We start from the raw sequence: 20,377 nt of genomic DNA on the forward strand, positions 1-20,377 counted from the left end.
AAAGGAATTTTGTGTAATCAACTATGGAAATCCAGTTAACCCTGTCCTTTCAATTCAACTCATTGACAGCATAGTACTACAGACTATGGTTAGGAACAATCAACTTGACCGTATTGAACTATGAAAGTCTCAACCCATTCAGTGGGTTATAGAATAGTAGGAATAAGGCAAACAGAGAAATTATTCTGCACACCCAGATGAACATCAAGTCAATACAGGTGGCTCTTAAAATTTAATTATATGACTCCTTTCAAATCGATATATTGATTATTTGTGATAGTCCTTGAAATTCAATTGGGTACACACCTGAAGAAAACAATCCAATTATGTTAGTCCTTTCAACTTAGACGCCCCTATACGCACTCTTGCTTGGCATAAATATCCTCAGACATCATTAGTTCTTTAACCTACTCATACCTCTTGCCCTTGGTATCCAATTCTCCATCAAATTCCTTAGCTGATAAGATGTTCAGCAGTTTGGAAAAACTGGTTTGCATCTCATACAAAACCCACAGCAAAAACAACACAAGTATCTACTTTGTTCATGTGAGATAACATGCAATATTTAGAATTTTAAAAACAAATAATAGAAAGACGTACCTTGATGCAGTAAAATTCAAAACAAAAGAAGTTCGAACTTAGGAAGACTTTCAATTTTCACCCCAATTCCACATATGTCCAAGATGTGTGGTCTCTTAATTAGTTATGTACGCACTTGTTTAAGAGAGAATGTAATTAGAGAAAACTATATTTTTCTCTTTTAATTGTATGTAGGTTTTATAACTATCAAAAGATAGTTACTTTATTTAATAACTCTTATTAAATAAATAAATAACTAATTATATAATTGGGCTAGCCTAATTGGGCTTTAGTGTGTGGCTTGGGATGGGACCAAAGGAACAAATAAAGCTCTAACTCTAATGGGCTTGGGGTTTATCTGTCAACTCTTGACAAGCCCAATGTTATCATTAATTATATTTAATACCACTATGTAAATATAATTGCACTCTAGGCTTTATTAATAAAATTAAATCCCAAGACTTTATTATCTAAACAATTATCCCATTCATGAAAATATTCGTGGTAATACAAAGTCATAATATATAACTACCACTTTGAAAATTACTACCTCTTGATCCTTGAGTACTCGGTTTAATCCTTTAAGTTATATATATATATATATATATATATTTTTTTTTTTTTAAATCAAATTTCATAAAATATAAACTTTAGTAACTCTTTACTAAAATGGTTAGACCTAACACTCTGAATAACCAAACTCATTAAACTTATCTCAAGGAAATATTTTATATCTCTACAAAGAGACTATGAATTCCATCTTGAGAACATGTGTTCCTTTAGCATTACGTGTGGTTGCCCAATATACTGAGGTTTTGACCGTTGAATTGGATCTTACTCCTGATATATCAAAGCAACCTACATTGCATATTGTGAGACACGTTAAAAAAAATAAAACAAAAAAAGCATTGTCGTTAGGATGAAGAAAAAAGAGAGAGACTTGCATTAGGACTCCTCTCTTCCCACCTCAAAACCCTAGCAACTACCAACTCAAAACCCTAAACTTAACTTGTAAGGCAACATTCTTTCTTTTTTATTTTATTACAGCAATTTCTGCTTTCATATGTACTTGAGATTTTCTTTCTTAATCTTCTTCTTTTGTTTATGTTTAGAATTGATTTTCTTTAGAGTATTTGTTTGCTTTCTTAACTAAAGCTGTGGTTTTGATTCTCAACCAAAAAAAAAAAAAAAAACCTAAGGCTGTGGTTTTTGGTTGATTAAAATTATCATTCAATCTTCCATATAATTGTTTGTTTGGATTCAACATAAAAGATAATGGAATAAAGTGTTATAATTTTGCTATTGTTCCATGCCTTGAATTGTCTATATTATTATTACCACAACTAACATTACTACTCAAATTTGAAGCTTGTTGTGTCCTCCTCATGCCATGGTCTTTGTTTATATCTTTGCAGTTTATGTTTTGAAAGGTTGTTGATGAGAAAATTGAAATTTGGTTCTAAAATATATGTATGTGTTCAAACAGTTGTAGTTCTAACTTCTAAGTGTGTGTGCATGTGTGTGTGTGTGTATATATATAACTTTTGGTAGTTTTGCTTTATTAATTTAAGAGTTGTGAATTACTTTGTAGGTTAACTATGCACTTGCAGTGAGTATTAACAACAGAAGCACATATGTCTGGTATTAACAGTTTATAAAAATCTGTCCTAGCAACATAATAGCATTCTATGTTATACAACACTTCTAAACTATGGAAAGCACAAAAATTAAATATTTCTTCCCATTTGTATTTTATTTTATTATGACTGTTCATTTTTTTTAATGTTATCTTGCAAAATGTCTATAATATGCGTATTATTAACTTAATTTCCTATTTTTAAATTTCATTAGATCTTATTATCAATAGCTTTTCCGTGCATCGCACGGATTGACGACTAGTCATATATAAAATGTAGTTAATATAAAGTGTACTTCACGCTTGTTGTTGCCCCCATTGATAGTATTGTTTGATTACTGCTGTGTATCATATGGGTTGACGACTAGTCATATATAAAATGTAGTTAATATAAAGTGTAGTTCACGCTAGTTGTTGCCCTCATTGATAGTATTGTGCTGTTTGATTACTGTCACAATTAATGCACTGGTCATGTTGCCGTGAGGAACTGTGAGGGATCGAGTAAAGGTCAGACTAAAATCCTCGTGGCTTTTACAATTGCACTCCACAGTTCACACTACATAAACTCACTGATTGGTTTATTAGGTGAGCCCGTGCTTGACGTTTTCTTGACTAAATGGTTGTGTTCTTAGTTCACACTCTTTTTCCATCAATATACTAAAGTCCGGTCAACATATGATACTTTTCAAATGACACGATTATGGACAAAAATTAAATATATAAAGCTGTTCAGTTCTTAATCCTTCAAAATTAAGCACTATACACTTTATACTTATTTATACTTCTATGGTCACGAATATATGTGTATTTCTGTGAAGTAGAACACCAATAATAAACTACAAAACATTCAAATGAACATTGAGATCACATGAACTTTTCAATTCAAGCCTTCTAAATTTGATAGTTCCATCTAATAGCTGACAAAGTTCTGCACTTTGCTAACTTAATACAATGGTTTGTGAGACCTTTAATTTAATCAAGTTCCATATGGACTTTCAAAGCAAACCTATATGGAAATAATGGGTACGTGGAAAAACACCTTCACCTGTTTGTGAAAGGAATTTTGTGTAATCAACTATGGAAATCCAGTTAACACTTTCTTTTCAATTCAACTCATTGACAGCATAGAACTCCGGACTATGGTTAGGAACAATCAACTTGACCGCATCGACAAATAAAAGTCTCAACCCATTCAGTGGGTTATAGAATAGTAAGAATAAGACAAACAGAGAAATTATTCTCCACACCCAGATGAACATCAAGTCAATACAGGTGGCTCTTAAAATTCAATTATACAATGGCGGAATCAGGATTCAAACTTAGGAAGGGCCAAAGTTCTTTGTTCCAAAATTTTAAAAAGATGGAATATTAATACTAGAAGTTGACTGCAATGCATTATTAGCATTAATTTTATTTTTTTGTATTTTTTTCCTTTCCTAAAAATCAATAATAGATATTTATAATTAAGAGTTCTGTAAGTCAATTGACATGTTTTGATATTTTCAAGGTTTGACTGAGGTTAGACCAATTCTTTATTATATCCACATTATAATTTTTTTTTAAATCTATTTCTTCTTTTCACATAATTCTATACATAATAACTTCATAATGCTATATATAAAAGTTTCCAAAAAAAAAAATACAAAAATTATAGCTAAAAGTTCAAATCCACGTCTAGTATTACTTTAATAAAACAACTAAAATAATGTTTAATTAACATCATGCACTAATACTTAGCAAAAAAAAGGGTGAGACAATTATTGGTGTCTTGGTTAAGGATTTTTTTTTTTCTTTTTAATTCTATAATTACTTGGTTAAGGTTGAGGTAGCATAAAGATGTGAGATCTTTTCCTTTAAAAAATTGCAATTTTGAAAAACTAGTAAAAAAGAAAAGAAATAGAGATCTGTTAAACAATCACATGATAATGAACGGTAACTTTGAGTCTTTAACTATGTAAATAATAAGGCTTTTCCCATCACTACCTTAATTTAGTTAAGGCACAAAGTTTATTATTGATAAACTAATCACACACATGCTCTAGTGGCTGTTTAGGTAAGGCATAAAACAGTAAATTGTTGTTATTTCACACGTGTATTACATTTAGGCGAAAAACACATTTTGGTCCCTATATTTTCGAACGATTCCTACTTTGGTCCCTAAATTTTATTTTTACCGCTTTTAGTCCCTGTTTAGAAAAACGCCTTCTGTTTTAGTCCTTTCTATCAGTGCCGTTAGGGCACTGACCTACGTGGCAAACGGAATTATTAGAATAATAATAAAAAAATTTATTTTGTCATTAAAAAATGCCAAGTTAGCATTTAAATTTAAAAAAATAATTTATTAAATTTAACTAAATAAAAAAATAAAAAACAGAAATAAAAATAAAAAATCACATTAATTAAGATTGAAGTGTGTCTTGAGCAAGAACAACAAGAACACATACTCAAACCCAGAAATTAAAATTCAAAAATTAAAATTTTCAAAATCATCATTTTCTCAACCCAGCAAAATCATCAAATCCTAAAACTCCAAACTATCAAATCAATCCAAAAATACCTCACAACCAATCCAAAAATATTCTGCAAAAATATTCTCCAACTGCTTCTGCGCCCAAAATGGTCAGCGCCCCAACCGCAAACCCAACAACGAACACCATCAACCATAGAAACAGCACCATCATTTTCAACAAATTTGGTTGCCCACTGCCACTTCCACTTTTTAATCAACAATTTTTTTGGAAAAAAAAAAAGAATTTATTCTGGATGAGAAGAGAATTGAGAGGATAAGATAAAAAAGGTGAAATCAATAAATAATAATTAATCAACGATTTAATGGGGGTATTAAATTTTTCTAATTAGGAATCAGGTAATGATGCTTTTGCAAACTGCAATAGATTTTTATTCTCTTCTTCTTCCTCTTCTTCTTCTTCTTCTATGGAGAAATAGAGAGACAGAGACAGAGACAGACACGCAGAGAGAGAAAAGAAAACACGTCTACTTGGGAAAGGACTTGACTGTTGGTGTTGGGAGTTCAAAAGATTTTTGATGAGAGGAATCTTAATCTTATTATTAACTCCTAATAAGACCAACCATCGTTTATTGTCAGTATTGGATTCTCTCCGGAGTTCCCTCCGTCTTCTCCTCCACACCATCTCCAAACTTTCATGTGTATGTGATGATTTTGAAAATTTTAATTTTTGAATTTTAATTTCTGGGTTTGAGTATGTGTTCTTGTTGTTCTTGCTCAAGACACACTTCAATCTTAATTAATGTGATTTTTTATTTTTATTTCTGTTTTTTATTTTTTTATTTAGTTAAATTTAATAAATTATTTTTTTAAATTTAAATGCTGACTTGGCATTTTTTAATGACAAAATAAAATTTTTTATTATTATTTTAATAATTCTGTTTGCCACGTAGGTCAGTGCCCTAACGGCACTGACAGAAAGGACTAAAACAGAAGGCGTTTTTCTAAACAGGGACTAAAAGCGGTAAAAATAAAATTTAGGGACTAAAGTAGGAATCGTGCAAAAATGTAGGGACCAAAATGTGTTTTTCGCCTTACATTTATGTATGTATACCAAGTGTGTCCCAAAGTTAATAAAACATTAAAAATTAATAAAATTCTATCATTCAAAAATAAAAAAATAAAAATTTTCCACGAGTTGTGTTAAGGAGTAGCAGCTCTTTAAAAAAATAAAAATTTTCATGGATTGATTTAAAGACACCAACTGATCCAATTTGCTGGTGACAATAATTGGTGTGTGGATGAAGTGATTAGTAGCATAGAAGTTGTTTCTATGACTATGCAGTGGAGTTATTTGAGAGAGACAAAGAGCTCTCAAATGAAAGGTAGAAATTTGGTAAAGATTATTGGGTTTTTGTGATTTTTTTTACTAGGATTTATAATTTTTTTTTTTTTTTTAACTTAGACCGTGTCCAAAGATTTTTATTATTATCTGAATATGTGAATTGTTTTGTATATTTTCCTTGTTGTCTAGATTTGTAAATTGTCCAAATGTTTAGCTAAATTTTTTTCTTGATATTCTTGGGACAACCAAACAACGGATGATTTGATAATTTTTTTTTTTTCATTTTTGGTTTCATGGGTCAGCTTGTAAATTGTTTGGGAGAGGAGGGCCAAGTATATTAATTTTAGAGCCATAGATATATTTTTTATGCTAATATATATACTAGGGAATTTTTTTTCAAAGGCAAGAAATGTCACTAGTGTCATTTTCAGAGGAGGTTAAAGTGTCATTTTCAAATCTAGAAGGGGGTTTTTAACATTTCCTAAAACCTCATAAGATGTTAGTGTAATTTATTATTAAAAATAAATTCCGACAGTGGACTATGGAGAATTTAACAAAAGAAGTGGGGACAAAATTGTTATATTCACATTCTCTGGGATAGCAACTCTGCAATAGGGTGCCAGAGAAGCTTTCATGTTAATATCATAACTGCCTGTCTCTCTAACTTGCACAGAACAAATAGAAACAAATTTTCATTTTCCCTTGATAGCCCCCAAATTCGAAACCTTCCTTCCTCCTTCTAGGCTTCTAGTCCATTCCCAGAAGCAAGTTCTCATGGTATTCCTGTAAATTCAAAGAGAATCAATGGCAGATTTAGAGTAAGATATAAACGCCTTCAGCGTAAGGATCATCACCATCCTTAGTGTCATTTGGAAATGTTAAAAACCCTCTTCTATATTTGAAAATGTTACTAGGAATTTCCTAAATGTTACACCATTTAGACCACTCACAGCAGTGGAGCTAAATAACTATATATTTATTTTAGTTCAACCAAAACACAAAAATCCACACTACAGCAGTGGAGCTAAAGCTAAAAAAAATATATATATATATTTTATTAAACTTCTCTCTCTTCTCTCGTTAAAATAATATTTTCTCTTTTTCTTTCTTTCTCTCTCTCTGGCATCCCTCATCTCCTCTCTGCTTCGCCGACCAGCTCGCCGGCGGTGGTGCTCATAAAATCCATATAAAACTCACTGAATCAGACACCCAACCACCAGAAAAACACCGGATTGGACCACCAGCAACGCCGATCCACCAAACCCACATCACAAAACACAAAACACAAATCCACAAAGATAGAATAGAGAGAAAGATCGAAGCAACGCTAGTCCAAAATCCATACAACTACCACAAAACACAAACCCATGGCAGATCGGTTAGAGTAGAGAGAAAGATCACAAACTCATGGCACAACCCACAAACCAACCTCCCGATAACCTCCAAATCATTAATCCCACCGTCTCCTCCGCCTCAACTGCAATCTCAGCCTTGCTCTCGTTTCGACTTCGCTTTTCGCTCGCTCAGCAACTCATGCCGGCAAACCGGGCAAGGCATTTCGCGAGCCTCAGATCTAAGTTGGAATTGTTCCTTGCAAAGCGCGCAGTGCGACTCGGCCGAGACATGGGTCTTGACGATTTGGAGGTGGCTATGGCTGGGGGGTTTAGGTGGCAGTGGGTTTGCTGAATTGAGAAGAAAGAGTGGAAGTTCGATCATTTGTTGGTTCATCTTGGTTTAGAGAAAGAGAAAGAGACACAGAGGAAGAGATAATAAAAAATAATAAAGAAGGGATATTTAACTGAAGTGGTAAAGTTTCTCAATTTATTTATTTTTTTTTAAAGTGGTAAAAAAATATCATTGCAATGGTGGGGTGGCGGTGGCGGTGGCAGCAACGGTGGAAGAGTCGGTAGCGGCAGCGGTAGTGGCAACGGTAGTGGTTGTGGTGGTTGTGATTGTTGTTTATTGTAGTGGACATATTATTTTATTGTAGTTGATATATTATTTTATTATGATGTTTATATTATTTTATTATATTGAAAACTAAAATAGATCTACTGCTGCAGCATGTGAGTAGATAAAATAGATAAAGTAACTTTTTATGGTGCCAAATAGCTAAATTTTTAGCTCCACCACTGTGGATGCTCTTAATATTTTTAATCTAATGGTGAGTTTGTTAAAATTCGCATTCAATTAAAAAATATTAAGTGGTGTAACATTTTTTAAAGTTACACAAGGTGTAACTTGAACCCAACTATATATATATATATATGACAAACCTACCGTTAAATTACATTATCTTCATATATTCTCGATACTTGCAAAATTTCGAGGTGTTCAAAGACTAATAATCATGTCATCAATCAATTTTTTAAATTCAAGTTTTTGTAATTTAAAATAATGTATAAAAGATGAGTTTATAGATCAAACGGTAAATAACATCTAATTGACATAAAAATTAGCATGAATGTTAAAAACATATAGATCATGGAATTCAATGGTGGGATTTTCAAAATATGAATTCTATAACAAGTTATTGGGTAGTATAACATTGTTTAGAATTACACCAAGTGTAACTTAAACCTAACCATATAAATATATATATATATATATATATAGGGTTGAGTTCAAGTTATACTTGGTGTAATTCTAAGCAATTTTACACCACTCAATATTTTTTTATTAAATGCGAATTTTGACAAATCCACCGTTAGATTACATTATTTTCGTATATTCTTCATACTTGCAAAATTTCAAGGTTATCAAAGATTAATAGTCATGTCATCAATCAACTATTTAAATTCAAGTTTTTGTAGTTTAAAATAATGCATAAAATATAAGTTTATGGATCGAAAGGTAAATAATATTCAATTGACATGAAAATTGGCAAGAATGTTAAGAGCATCTAGAATATGTAATCCAACAGTAGAATTTTCAAAATATGAATTTTATAAAGATTTATTGGGTGGTGTAACTCTAAGCAATGTTAAATTTTATATATATATATATATAATTTAACTCATTATGAACAGTTAATTCATAATGAATAAATAGAATTTTAAAAATTACATTGTGAAATCACTTCTAAAAACTCTGTGAAGATTTTTAAAGATAAAGTTTTTCTCTAAACATATTTACAACATTTTAACAACAAAATCATAAGTGATAAGTTGTTATGAGTTGGTGTCCGTGGTAAAAAAATAATTTCAGTGGTAGGTTTAAACTACAACTAATAACAATTTACCACCTATGATTTATTGTGAAATTGTCATGAATATGTTATGGACGCATCTCTTCTATTCCTTCAAACTCCCACTAAAAAATTAACATAGTTATATATTTTGAAAATCTAACCATTATTTATGTTCTTAATATGTACGTTGAATTTCATTCAAATCAGATGTTAATTACTATTTGATCTTTAAATGAATTTTTTATGCATAAATATTTAAGATTACAAAAACTTAAAATTTAAACATTTGATCATTGATCTTCTTGAATTTTTTTTTTCAAAATTCATATCTAATAAAAAAATATTATGGGAATTTAAAAATCTAATTTGGAAAGAAAATTTGTCTAAATATTGTAACTTCCAAAGCATGTTACATTTGATAAGTGTTATTCACGTTACAAATTTACTTTTGATATATCTATTATCTTTGGCGGGGTAAGAATTTTTATGATTTATTTAGTTTAAACACTTAGAGCACTACCATCAGGTGTGTCAAATGCCAAATATTTAGCATTTGACACACCAAACACCACTATTCAAGCCTTATGAGGTGTTCCAAATGTGTTAAAATTTTGCAACATGCTACAGTACCGTCTCAAATAAGAGACAGTACGGACATCAATACCAAAAATATTTTGGCTTATTTAATTACTTTTCTCTCTCCTCCCATCAGATATCTCTCTCTCCGTCTGCAACACATCTCTCTCTCTATGTCTGGTTCTCTCATCGCCGATCTCACCACGCCACACCACTGACCGCCACACCACGCCACGCCATTGACCACCACACCACGCCACGCTGGTTTGTTTAATTTGATGGATTTGATCTCATCACGCCACGTCGGTTTGATCTCATCATGCCATGCCGGTTTAATCTCATCACACCACTGACCACCACCACGCCACACCGGTTTGTTTGACCACCACATCACACCACGTCGATCTCTGTCTGGTTCAAAGATGTAGGTTTGTGCCAGTGGATGTGGGTTTGTTTGATTTGGTGGATTTGGTATGTGGGTTTGTGAATGTGGTGGGTTGTTGTGGAATTTTTTTTTTTTTTTTTTTTTTTTTTTTTTAAGGTGGCGTTGGTGGATGTGGGTTTGTACCGGTGGTGGCTGTTGCGGCAGTGGTTGTTGGTGGCCGTTGTTGCGGCAATGGTGGTTATGTCGTCATTGTTGTTGATGATGATAAGGAGGAGTTAATATATTATTTTAATGTATAGAATTGAAGGATAAAATATCTAATAAATGGGATATTGTAAAATGATGTGATAAAATAATAAAGTAGACTTTTGGTGTGTCAAAATGACATTTTTTTTTAAAACAACTGATGAGAATGCTCTTAGAATTTATAGTAGAATCTGTTGGTACTCAATAATAGTATTTAGCCCTAACAGATAATATAATCACCACAAAATCATGATCAACAAAATGAAAATCCAATTAGATAATTCCTCCTGTAAGAACTATGATTTTCGCTCAAGAGATTGTTCTTACGTCAGTATTTCTTGATGGAGATTCAAAGGTGATCATCAACTCATTACGAAATAAAGAAAATTATTTTGCATCGTTCAGCCACCTAACTGGAGATGCAAAAATCCTTACGAAAACCTTCAAAAACATCAGCTTTTCATATGTATGATGATAAAGTAATGATGTAGATCACAATCTTGCCTGTTATGATAAACATGTCACAAACTCACAAGTTTTTCTATGTGAATAGATGGTATTTCTCCATATTTTAATGTTGTAATTTTAGCTTATATGACTATTTTTTCTTAATAAAGTATACAGTTTCAATCTCAAAAAAGAAAAGAAAAGTATATACTTCATTGTTAAAATTTGAAGAAACATTAATTATCATCCATTTAATATTTATTTAAATCACAGATATAGGATTCTCACCATAAAAAAAAAAAAAAAAAAACAAAGACACAAAACACCACAAAAATATGCTATTACTATTGGGCTTCCACTTAAATCTTTATTTACAAAATTTTAATATACACCTTTAAAAAGTTGGGGTAATTTTATATATAGATCGGCAAAAATATGCTGATGCCAACTTATTAAGACTGAAAATGCGGTGGTACCAAGTACCAACTTATTATTCGTTTACCAAAAAAAAAAAAACTTATTATTCATGAAAATGTATTAATATAATTTTGTTCTTCCATTGATAATTATGTTGCCGTGACAGACGGTCTAGGGGTCAATTGCTATATAAACATTAAATGACAAGCCATTGCCAATTATGCTTCACAGACTCTCACCATTGATTTATACTTATTGTCCTAGCTAGTGGATCTTGCCCTGCCCCTTTTGGAATTTTCAGTACGAAGTGGATTGGCCAACGAGAAAAAAGATTTTTTTTTTTTTGTTGCGAAAACCACATTTTCGTCCCTACATTTTCATGCGATTCTCACTTTGGTCCCTATCTTTTATTTTCATCACTTTTACTTTCTATCCTAAAAAACACGTCTCGTTTTTGTCCTTGTCGTTACATCAGAGATGGAAAATGCACACGTGGCAAACGGAGTGCACTGTTGGCACACTAAAAGCTGACTGGCCATTAAAATAATAATAATAAATGTTATTTGGCATTAAAAAAATTAATTTATTAATTTTAACTAAATAAAAAAATTAAAAACAGAAATAAAAATAAAAAATTACGTGAATTGAGATCTAAGTGTGTCTTGAACAAGAATAACAAGAACACATACCCAGATCTAAGAACACAAAATTAAAATCCAAAAATTACAAACCTAGAAAATAAGAACATAAAATTAAACTATATATCCACATCAAATTAAACATGAACAAGAAATTAAACATGAAAACAAAATTTAAAACCCAGAAAATTCAAACCTCAGAGCCGAAACCCAAAATTAGAATTCATGCCAACATTCTTGACAAACCCAGATAAAATTGATAAATTAAACATGAACACATTAAATATTTGAACAAGAACACAAACCCAGCAAATTTAAAACCCAAAAAATTAAATTCAAACCCAGATTCAAACCTAGATTCAAAATTTTAAACTCAAACCCACCCCACACCACCAAAACATCAAACACAAAAAATCAAATCCAGATTTTCGGGCCCCCAAACTCAAATCTCAAAACCCAAATTTTCTTATACTTTCTGAGAAACCAAACACAAACCTCAGATCCAAGCGGCACGTCGTATAACCTCAGGTAGATCTGGTCCTCTACTCCACACTCCACCAATAGAATCGTATACCAACACAAGCCCTTCTCTCAAACCTCGCAAACTCCTCCCACTCCATTGCAACAAGTCATCGATACAACCCTTTACTTGAACCAAAACCACTTTGTTCTCTAAACGAGAGCTCCACAGCATGGCTCACGAGGACATAGACGTGTCCAACGGCGAAACATGCCGCGACGATGCAGCCTTCACCTGGGACGGCTCGGCTTCGAAGCCATGCGCATGCCTCCACGTCGTATAAATCCATTGAGTTGGCATACACGTGAGCCTCCATGTTCGCCTCAGGTCATGGAGGTTTGGTCTCGACCGCGGTGCCATTGACTTTGAGTCCACCAATCACGTAGAAAATGCCGTCAACCAAAGTGCCGATGCAACTGTATCTCCTCCTCGATGTTTTGTGGTGTAGGTTGTTTCTTGGTTGTGGGGGTGGTCTGGTGATGGTGGCGTGGTGGTGGGTCTACCTCTCTCTCCTCTCTCCAACTCTCTCAACTCTCATCGTGTCTCACCCTCTCTTTTGCTTTAATTTCTGAATCTCAGCTCAATTGGGGTTTGATATTTTATTTCTTTTGCTAAGGGGTTCATGTGTTGTTCTATATGCTTAGATCCATGTTAATAGTTTGGGAAAGATTGTTTTAAGCTTGAAATATTGATCTTTTTTATTTAATTCCTTGTTCATGTTTATTCTGATGTGGATCTTATGTTTAATTTTGTGATCTTATTTTTTGAGTTATTCGTGATTTTTGGTTTTCAATTTTGAGATCTTAATTCATATGAATTTTGATTTTTATTTCTGTTTTGATTTTTTTTATTTAGTTAAAATTAATAAATTAATTTTTTAAATTTAGATGCTGATGTGACATTTTTTAATGCCAAATAACATTTTTTTTTTTTATTTTAATGGCCACATCAGCTTTTAATGTGTCAACAGTGCACTCCGTTTGCCACATGTGTATTTTTTGTCTCTGATGTAACGGCAGAGACAAAAACAAGACGCGTTTTTTAGGATAGGCGAGACGCATTTTCGCCTTTTTTTTTTTTCCTTGGAGTTATTAGTCCATTGATTAAAAATTAAAAATTGGTTAATAGGACTTTTTTTTTTTTTTTTTTTGAGAAGCTGGTTAATGGGACTTGAACCTATACCACAGTATCTTCATACCTAATGCATAGAGTGTGTTACATGTTTTACAATAAGTGGACAACCAGTCAAAGAAACCAAAATTAGGGTTAGAAAATTACATCCTCTTCACTTTCGTCTAGGAGACTTTGACTATATATAAACGCTAGTTGACACAATATTTTAATCAATTGATTCTTCACTTTTGTCTAGGAGACCATGACTATAAAAGCTAGTCGACACAACATTTTAATCAATTGGTTGACAGTGACCATAAGGACATATTATTGTCTTTGAAAGATAGGAGAAACATGATATACAATAACTTATATTATAATCCATTTAACATGTTCTCTTAGAGTATTCATTAATCAACCATTTTAGAAAAAAAAAATTATGAAAAATGGAAATAACGGTAAAAAAAAATATCTTAAATGGTTTATTAATAGATATCCTTAGGGCATTGGTTTGAAAATGCCCTTCTATTATTTTATTATTTGTTAATATTTTTGTTAGCAAGTTCAATTGATATGGGAAGAAGTTTCCAAGAAAATTAAGCGAGTTCACAATACATCCTCAAAACTTTTGTTAAGAAGACTTTGTTAGAAGAGTTAGTCATGCATTATGATATTTATAGTCAATATATTGTCTGCCAAAAGGTCCAAAACTAAGGCACTGCAATTTTAGATAGAGATAGAATTTGACTAATTTTAGCTATAGATGATGACCAAAAAACAGAATTATTTTTGTGTAGTGTTATTCATATTACTTCTGATATTATCTACTTATTTCACACACTTTACTATATATATTTTTTTTCTTCTTAAAAAAAATATTATATATTATTTTTAAATGAAATGATGAGATTAATTAAGATAAGTAAAAAGAAACTCCCAACACCATGTCATTAAAGATGTGTTGAATGAGGCCAGATGAGGGTGAGGATTGATTAGTAGACAAGTTGTCAAAGAAAACAAAATTAAGGTTAGAAAATAGAAATAAATCCACTTAACTTTGTCAAGGAGACTTTGAATAGAAAAGCTAATCCTTCAACACAACTTATTAACACATTGCTTGAAATTGACTATCAAGACACATTCTTGTCTTTATCTCCTTCAGATCAGCACTAACGTGCCAACATTAAAGTTTAGAGTGGCACACGCGCTGACACAAAACTAAACGCTGACGTTTTGTTTAGTGATTATCAAGCAAAAGAACACCAAACGGTGTCGTCCCAAACTATATAGCCCTTGGTTCCCAAAAAGTCTGTTACAGATACAGCGGAGCCTGCGGAAAATTACGTTATAGGAGACTAAAGTTTGCTACAGGGTTTTAATTATGGTGTTATTGATGTATTAGTGAATCAGTGTGAGTGCGTGGAACTATAGAATAATATTCAGTTTTTACAATCTCTCTGTAAAGCTCTCTGTTTCTCTTCTCAGAATTTTCCTTTAAACAGTTTCTCTCTTTTTCTTTCACCTTCTTTCCTTGATCAATTGTGAAACAGTGTTGCTTTGCTTCGATCTCTATCTAATTTTCCAAAGATTAAAGGTTTGCAATTTTTCGAATTAGGAAAAAAAAAAAAAAAAAAGCTTTTTGACCACAAGATTCACGTGTAAATTAAAGTAGAATAAATGGTTTTCACATTTCAGTGTAGTTCGGTCATGGTCAATGAATGAATGCATTGAAATAGTTGTAGATAGAAAGTGGAAAAGGAAAATGCTAGGTAGTAATCAAATTGACTATAATATCGACTATCAAACTTTGTTTAGAATTACTTTTTGGCAATGTTATCCACGTTGGTTCATTGTTCTACTATTGTCTTCTCATACTGGTAATCAAAATGACTACTTTTATGCAGTGTTATTCACGTTCTCTCTATTTTTATGAATTGAATTCTAGTTCACTACGTTGGAAAAAAATTTTCAGCGTGCATGGCACGATTTTAATCATGAATTTATAGAATATATATATTAAAAGATAATATATCTAAATGTTTCATAAATTGAACAAAAATTATGTATCAAGAACTGTTAATCAAAATTCAATTGTAAAACTATCATAAAAAGAAGTATACCTTAGAATTAGTTAAGAGTGTGAGATTTAATTAACTCAACAGATAAAATTTCTTGTCAGGTAAATAATAGATTTGTGGTTCAAATTCCATTTACATCAAAATTAATTAGTGTCTTGACTTGATAATAAAAAAACAATTATCATAAAGCGGACTCTATAAATTTAAATTCTATTATATCTATAAAAATAAAAAGTAATAATGAAAAACAATTAGGTGAGATATCTACTTATGAGAAGTTGAGAACCATGATTTTTAAACTTTAATTATATTGATAATAGATAGATAACCTTAAGTTACCTTCTGTCATGAAAAATTGATAGAAAATAAAAGCAAGTTAAATAATAAGATATAAATGATTAAATCTTGTATAAGAACCATTGATGACAATTGAATCACACAAGCCAGAGTAAAAACTTATTTATAGAATAGTTTTTTTTTTTTTAAAGTATTTATAGAATAGTTAATATATTCTTCTAAAAAATAGTTAGTATGAATTAGATAGGAGTAAGAGAATTATAGATATATAATTCATGACCGGTTATTATTTTTTAGAATTTAATTCTATCAAAACTTATTATAAAACACCATACGGCATTTTCTAGTTTAAAAAAGAATGTCATGTTAGTATGTGATTGTATGATAGTGTAGTGAGTAAAAATTAATTGAACTCAAGTACAATTTATTTTGTAACTTATTTTGTTTTCTAGACTGAATAGACTCTCTGTAGTTCCAAAAAGATAAATGTCCATAGGGAGCCTACATCACCTCCAAGCATAAATGTCCATAAACAGCAATATATAAGAATCTCCCAACATCATGTCATTGAAGTTAATTATGATGAATGGTGGCATGCATTTTTCGAAACTATAAATTTTGAAGTCCTTTTTTTATCTTTTATTATCGTTTAATCTCTCAATATTACGGTTATAGCATGGTATTTTTTTTTTTTTTTTTTAAAGATACTGAAGGATTTGAACCTATACCATAGTATCTTCATACCTAATGCATAGAGTGTGTTTTATGTTTTACCATTAGTGGACGACCAGTCAAAGAAACCAAAATTAGGGTTAGAAAATTACATCCTCTTCACTTTTGTCTAGGAGACTTTGACTATAAAAGCTACCCTACACATTTTAATCAATTGATTGAAAGTGACTACACATTTCAATCAATTGATTGAAAGTGACCATAAGGACATGTTATTGTCCTTGAGAGGTAGGAGAAAAGCTAGTCAACCTAGCTTTTATAATGTGATATACATGGTAACTTATATTATGATCCCTTTAATGGGGCCTTTTAGAGCATTTATTAATTAATTATTTTAGAAAATTTTTAATAAGAAATTGAAACAACGATAAAAAGTACTTGTTATTTTTTATTTTTTTATTAAAAAAAATTCTAAAATGGTTTATTAATAAATGTCCTAAGGGTATTTATTAGTAAAATCTCTTCTATTATTTTATTATTTTATTATTTGTTAATATTTTTGTTAGCAAATTCGATTGACATGGGAAGAAGTTTCTAAGAAAATTAAGCGAGGTCACATTACATCCTCAAAACTTTTGTCACTTTGTTGGAAAAGTTAGTCATGCACTATGGTCTTTATGGTCAATATATTGTGCCAAAATTAAATCTCTTCTATTATTTTATTATTTGTTAATATTTTTGTTAGCAAATTCAATTGACATGGGAAGAAGTTTCCAAGAAAATTAAGCGAGGTCACATTACATCCTCAAAACTTTTGTCACTTTGTTGGAAAAGTTAGTCATGCACTATGGTCTTTGTGGGGCGCAAATGATTCATGGGCCAGGCCCATCTACCCGGGGAGCACCAAAAGGCCCAAGCCGAGGAGGGCTATAGCTCAAACTCGACGAAATAGCCTCTGGATGTTGTCGAGGGCAGTTCAGTCCTCAGCAGACCCAAAGTTCCCCCTCAAAGAGGAGGGTAAGAACGGTATATGACTGAAACTTGAGAGAAAAGATCCTAAATATCAAGGGAAAGCTGCCCTTACTGCCATTCAATGCTCTGAACCTGACAGAGCCGCATTCTTAGGCTTTTACAACCACCCCCAACGACTTTGAGTGCAGGCTGGTGGGACAAATATCAACCTTGGAAATGCTAACCCTATACGTGGACGAAGGACAGTGAACACAAGGGAATATAAAAGGAAAAATCAGTAACCTAAAGAAGGGGCTAGGAAAAATGGCCAAAAACCAGAGCCTCCCAGCCCACCTCCAGGAGAAAGTCTCCATAGGTGAAGGTAACCTAAACACGCGCGACTACCACGAAAAACCCACCGCTCGTCGATCAAGGCCTAGCCTTTCAAACCCACGCTCTACAAATGATATTGTTGGGGCCCCCTTACGTGCGAACCCAACACAGTTACGGTCCGCCGCGAATCGTGTCCCCACAATTGGTGCCGTCTGTGGGAAAGGCTCGTGTGTTGGTATAGGCGGTGGGTCGAGAGAGTTCCGGCGTTGTTTCTAACCGTGGGCTACAAAGTTCTAGTATAAAGTCTCGTTAGAGACTAAGTTCTTTGGCTAGGGGCTTGGCCGAGGAGCTAACTCCCTTAAAACCAAGTTCCCACTCCAGCGTAAAGTCCCGCTAGGGGTAAGGCTTCTCAAGTAGGGGCTACGTTTGTCAGCGTTAATCACGCGAATAATTCTAGGGGCTTGGCCGAGGAGCTAATTCCCTTAAAACCAAGTTCCAGCGCCAATGAAAGCTAGGTTTTGGACAGAACCAAGGCATTGTATGGTCCATGGACTCAAGCCTCTAGGGAAACCAACTACCTGGATGTATGGAAAACTAGGTTTTGGACAGAACCAAGGCATTGCATGGTCCACGGACCCAAGCCTCAGGGGAAACCAACTACCTGGATGTAAGGAAAACTAGGTTTTGGACAGAACCAAGGCATTGCATGGTCCTCGGACCCAAGCCTCAGGGGAAACCAACTACCTGGATGTAATGGAAAACTAGGTTTTGGACAGAACCAAGGCATTGTATGGTCCACGGACTCAAGCCTCAGGGGAAACCAACTACCTGGATGTAATGGAAAACTAGGTTTTGGACAGAACCAAGGCATTGTATGGTCCACGGACTCAAGCCTCTGGGGAAACCAACTACCTGGATATATGGAAAACTAGGTTTTGGACAGAACCAAGGCATTGCATGGTCCACGGACCCAAGCCTCAGGGGAAACCAACTACCTGGATGTAAGGAAAACTAGGTTTTGGACAGAACCAAGGCATTGCATGGTCCTCGGACCCAAGCTCAGGGGAACCAACTACCAAACTGCAATTAACTGATGGAAAATAGGTTTTGGACAGAACCAAGGCGTTGCATGGTCCTCGGACCCAAGCCTCTGGGAAAACCAACTACCTGGATGTGGAAAACTAGGTTTTGGACAGAACCAAGGCATTGCATGGTCCTCGGACCCAAGCCTCAGGGGAAACCAACTACCTGGATGTAATGAAAACTAGGTTTTGGACAGAACCAAGGCATTGCATGGTCCACGGACCCAAGCCTCAGGGGAAACCAACTACTTGGATGTAAATGAAAACTAGGTTTTGGACAGAATCAAGGCATTGCATGGTCCACGGACCCAAGCCTCAGGGGAAACCAACTACCTGGATGTAATGGAAAACTAGGTTTTGGACAGAACCAAGGCGTTGCATGGTCCTCGGACCCAAGCCTCAGGGGAAACCAACTACCTGGATGTAATGGAAAACTAGGTTTTGGACAGAACCAAGGCGTTGCATGGTCCTCGGACCCAAGCCTCTGGGGAAACCAACTACCTGGATGTGGAAAACTAGGTTTTGGACAGAACCAAGGCATTGCATGGTCCTCGGACCCAAGCCTCTGGGGAAACCAACTACCTGGATGAGGAAAGCCAAGTTTTGGGCATGGGTCTGGCGTGCATCGCGCAGCACTCAACAGTTATCCTGGTTAGTTCCAAGAGTTCGATTTGTTAAGGATTACCATTGTTATACTTGATAATACTTGTGAGTTTAAATTAGTAGGAACCTGTGTTAAAGCATTTTTTCTGCCTGGAATATCCTTAAGGGCAAGCTTGCATTTAATATTCATGCATAAAGTAGTTGTTACGGAGAAGAAAGATATGTATGGAGAAATAGACACATATTTTATTAAGACAAAGGAACAGTACAATGTACAATAAAAAGCTGAAACAAGTTTACACTAAAGCTGACTACATAAGTAAAGGAAAATACAAGCAAGTGGAGATAAGGCCGTGGGGGCAGCTCAGAGGAGAGGTTGGCTACTGCGCCAGGTTATTGTCTAAGGAAACTATTCCTCGACACTTCTGCATGCCCATAACTCAGGCAGCCAAAGAACCTGACCTCAGGCTAACACCATCTACAGAAAAGGTGCTAGGAGCTTGAGGTTGGGAAGCCCCCACAAAAATTTGCCTGCTACAAGGCAGACAGTGCTGATGGTGGAGATTCCTTCTTCGGACATACCGAAAAACTGGCATGACCAGAACCTGCTTCGGATTTTGACTAAAAGAGGGAAAAAGACCCTCTCCCCTATGAAGAAATGGAATGCTCCCTTGAACTTGCACCTCCTTGGCCCGTACCTCCCTACTCTGAGTCTCGGGGGGACATGACGCCTTTGTGGCGGAGGGAGCTCTTTTTTCCCAAGCCCTGCCTCAAGCATGATGAACTAAGGGAGGAATCTGAA

This window comes from Quercus lobata, chromosome 3 (assembly GCF_001633185.2).
Source record: "Quercus lobata isolate SW786 chromosome 3, ValleyOak3.0 Primary Assembly, whole genome shotgun sequence".
Taxonomy (NCBI): domain Eukaryota; kingdom Viridiplantae; phylum Streptophyta; class Magnoliopsida; order Fagales; family Fagaceae; genus Quercus; species Quercus lobata.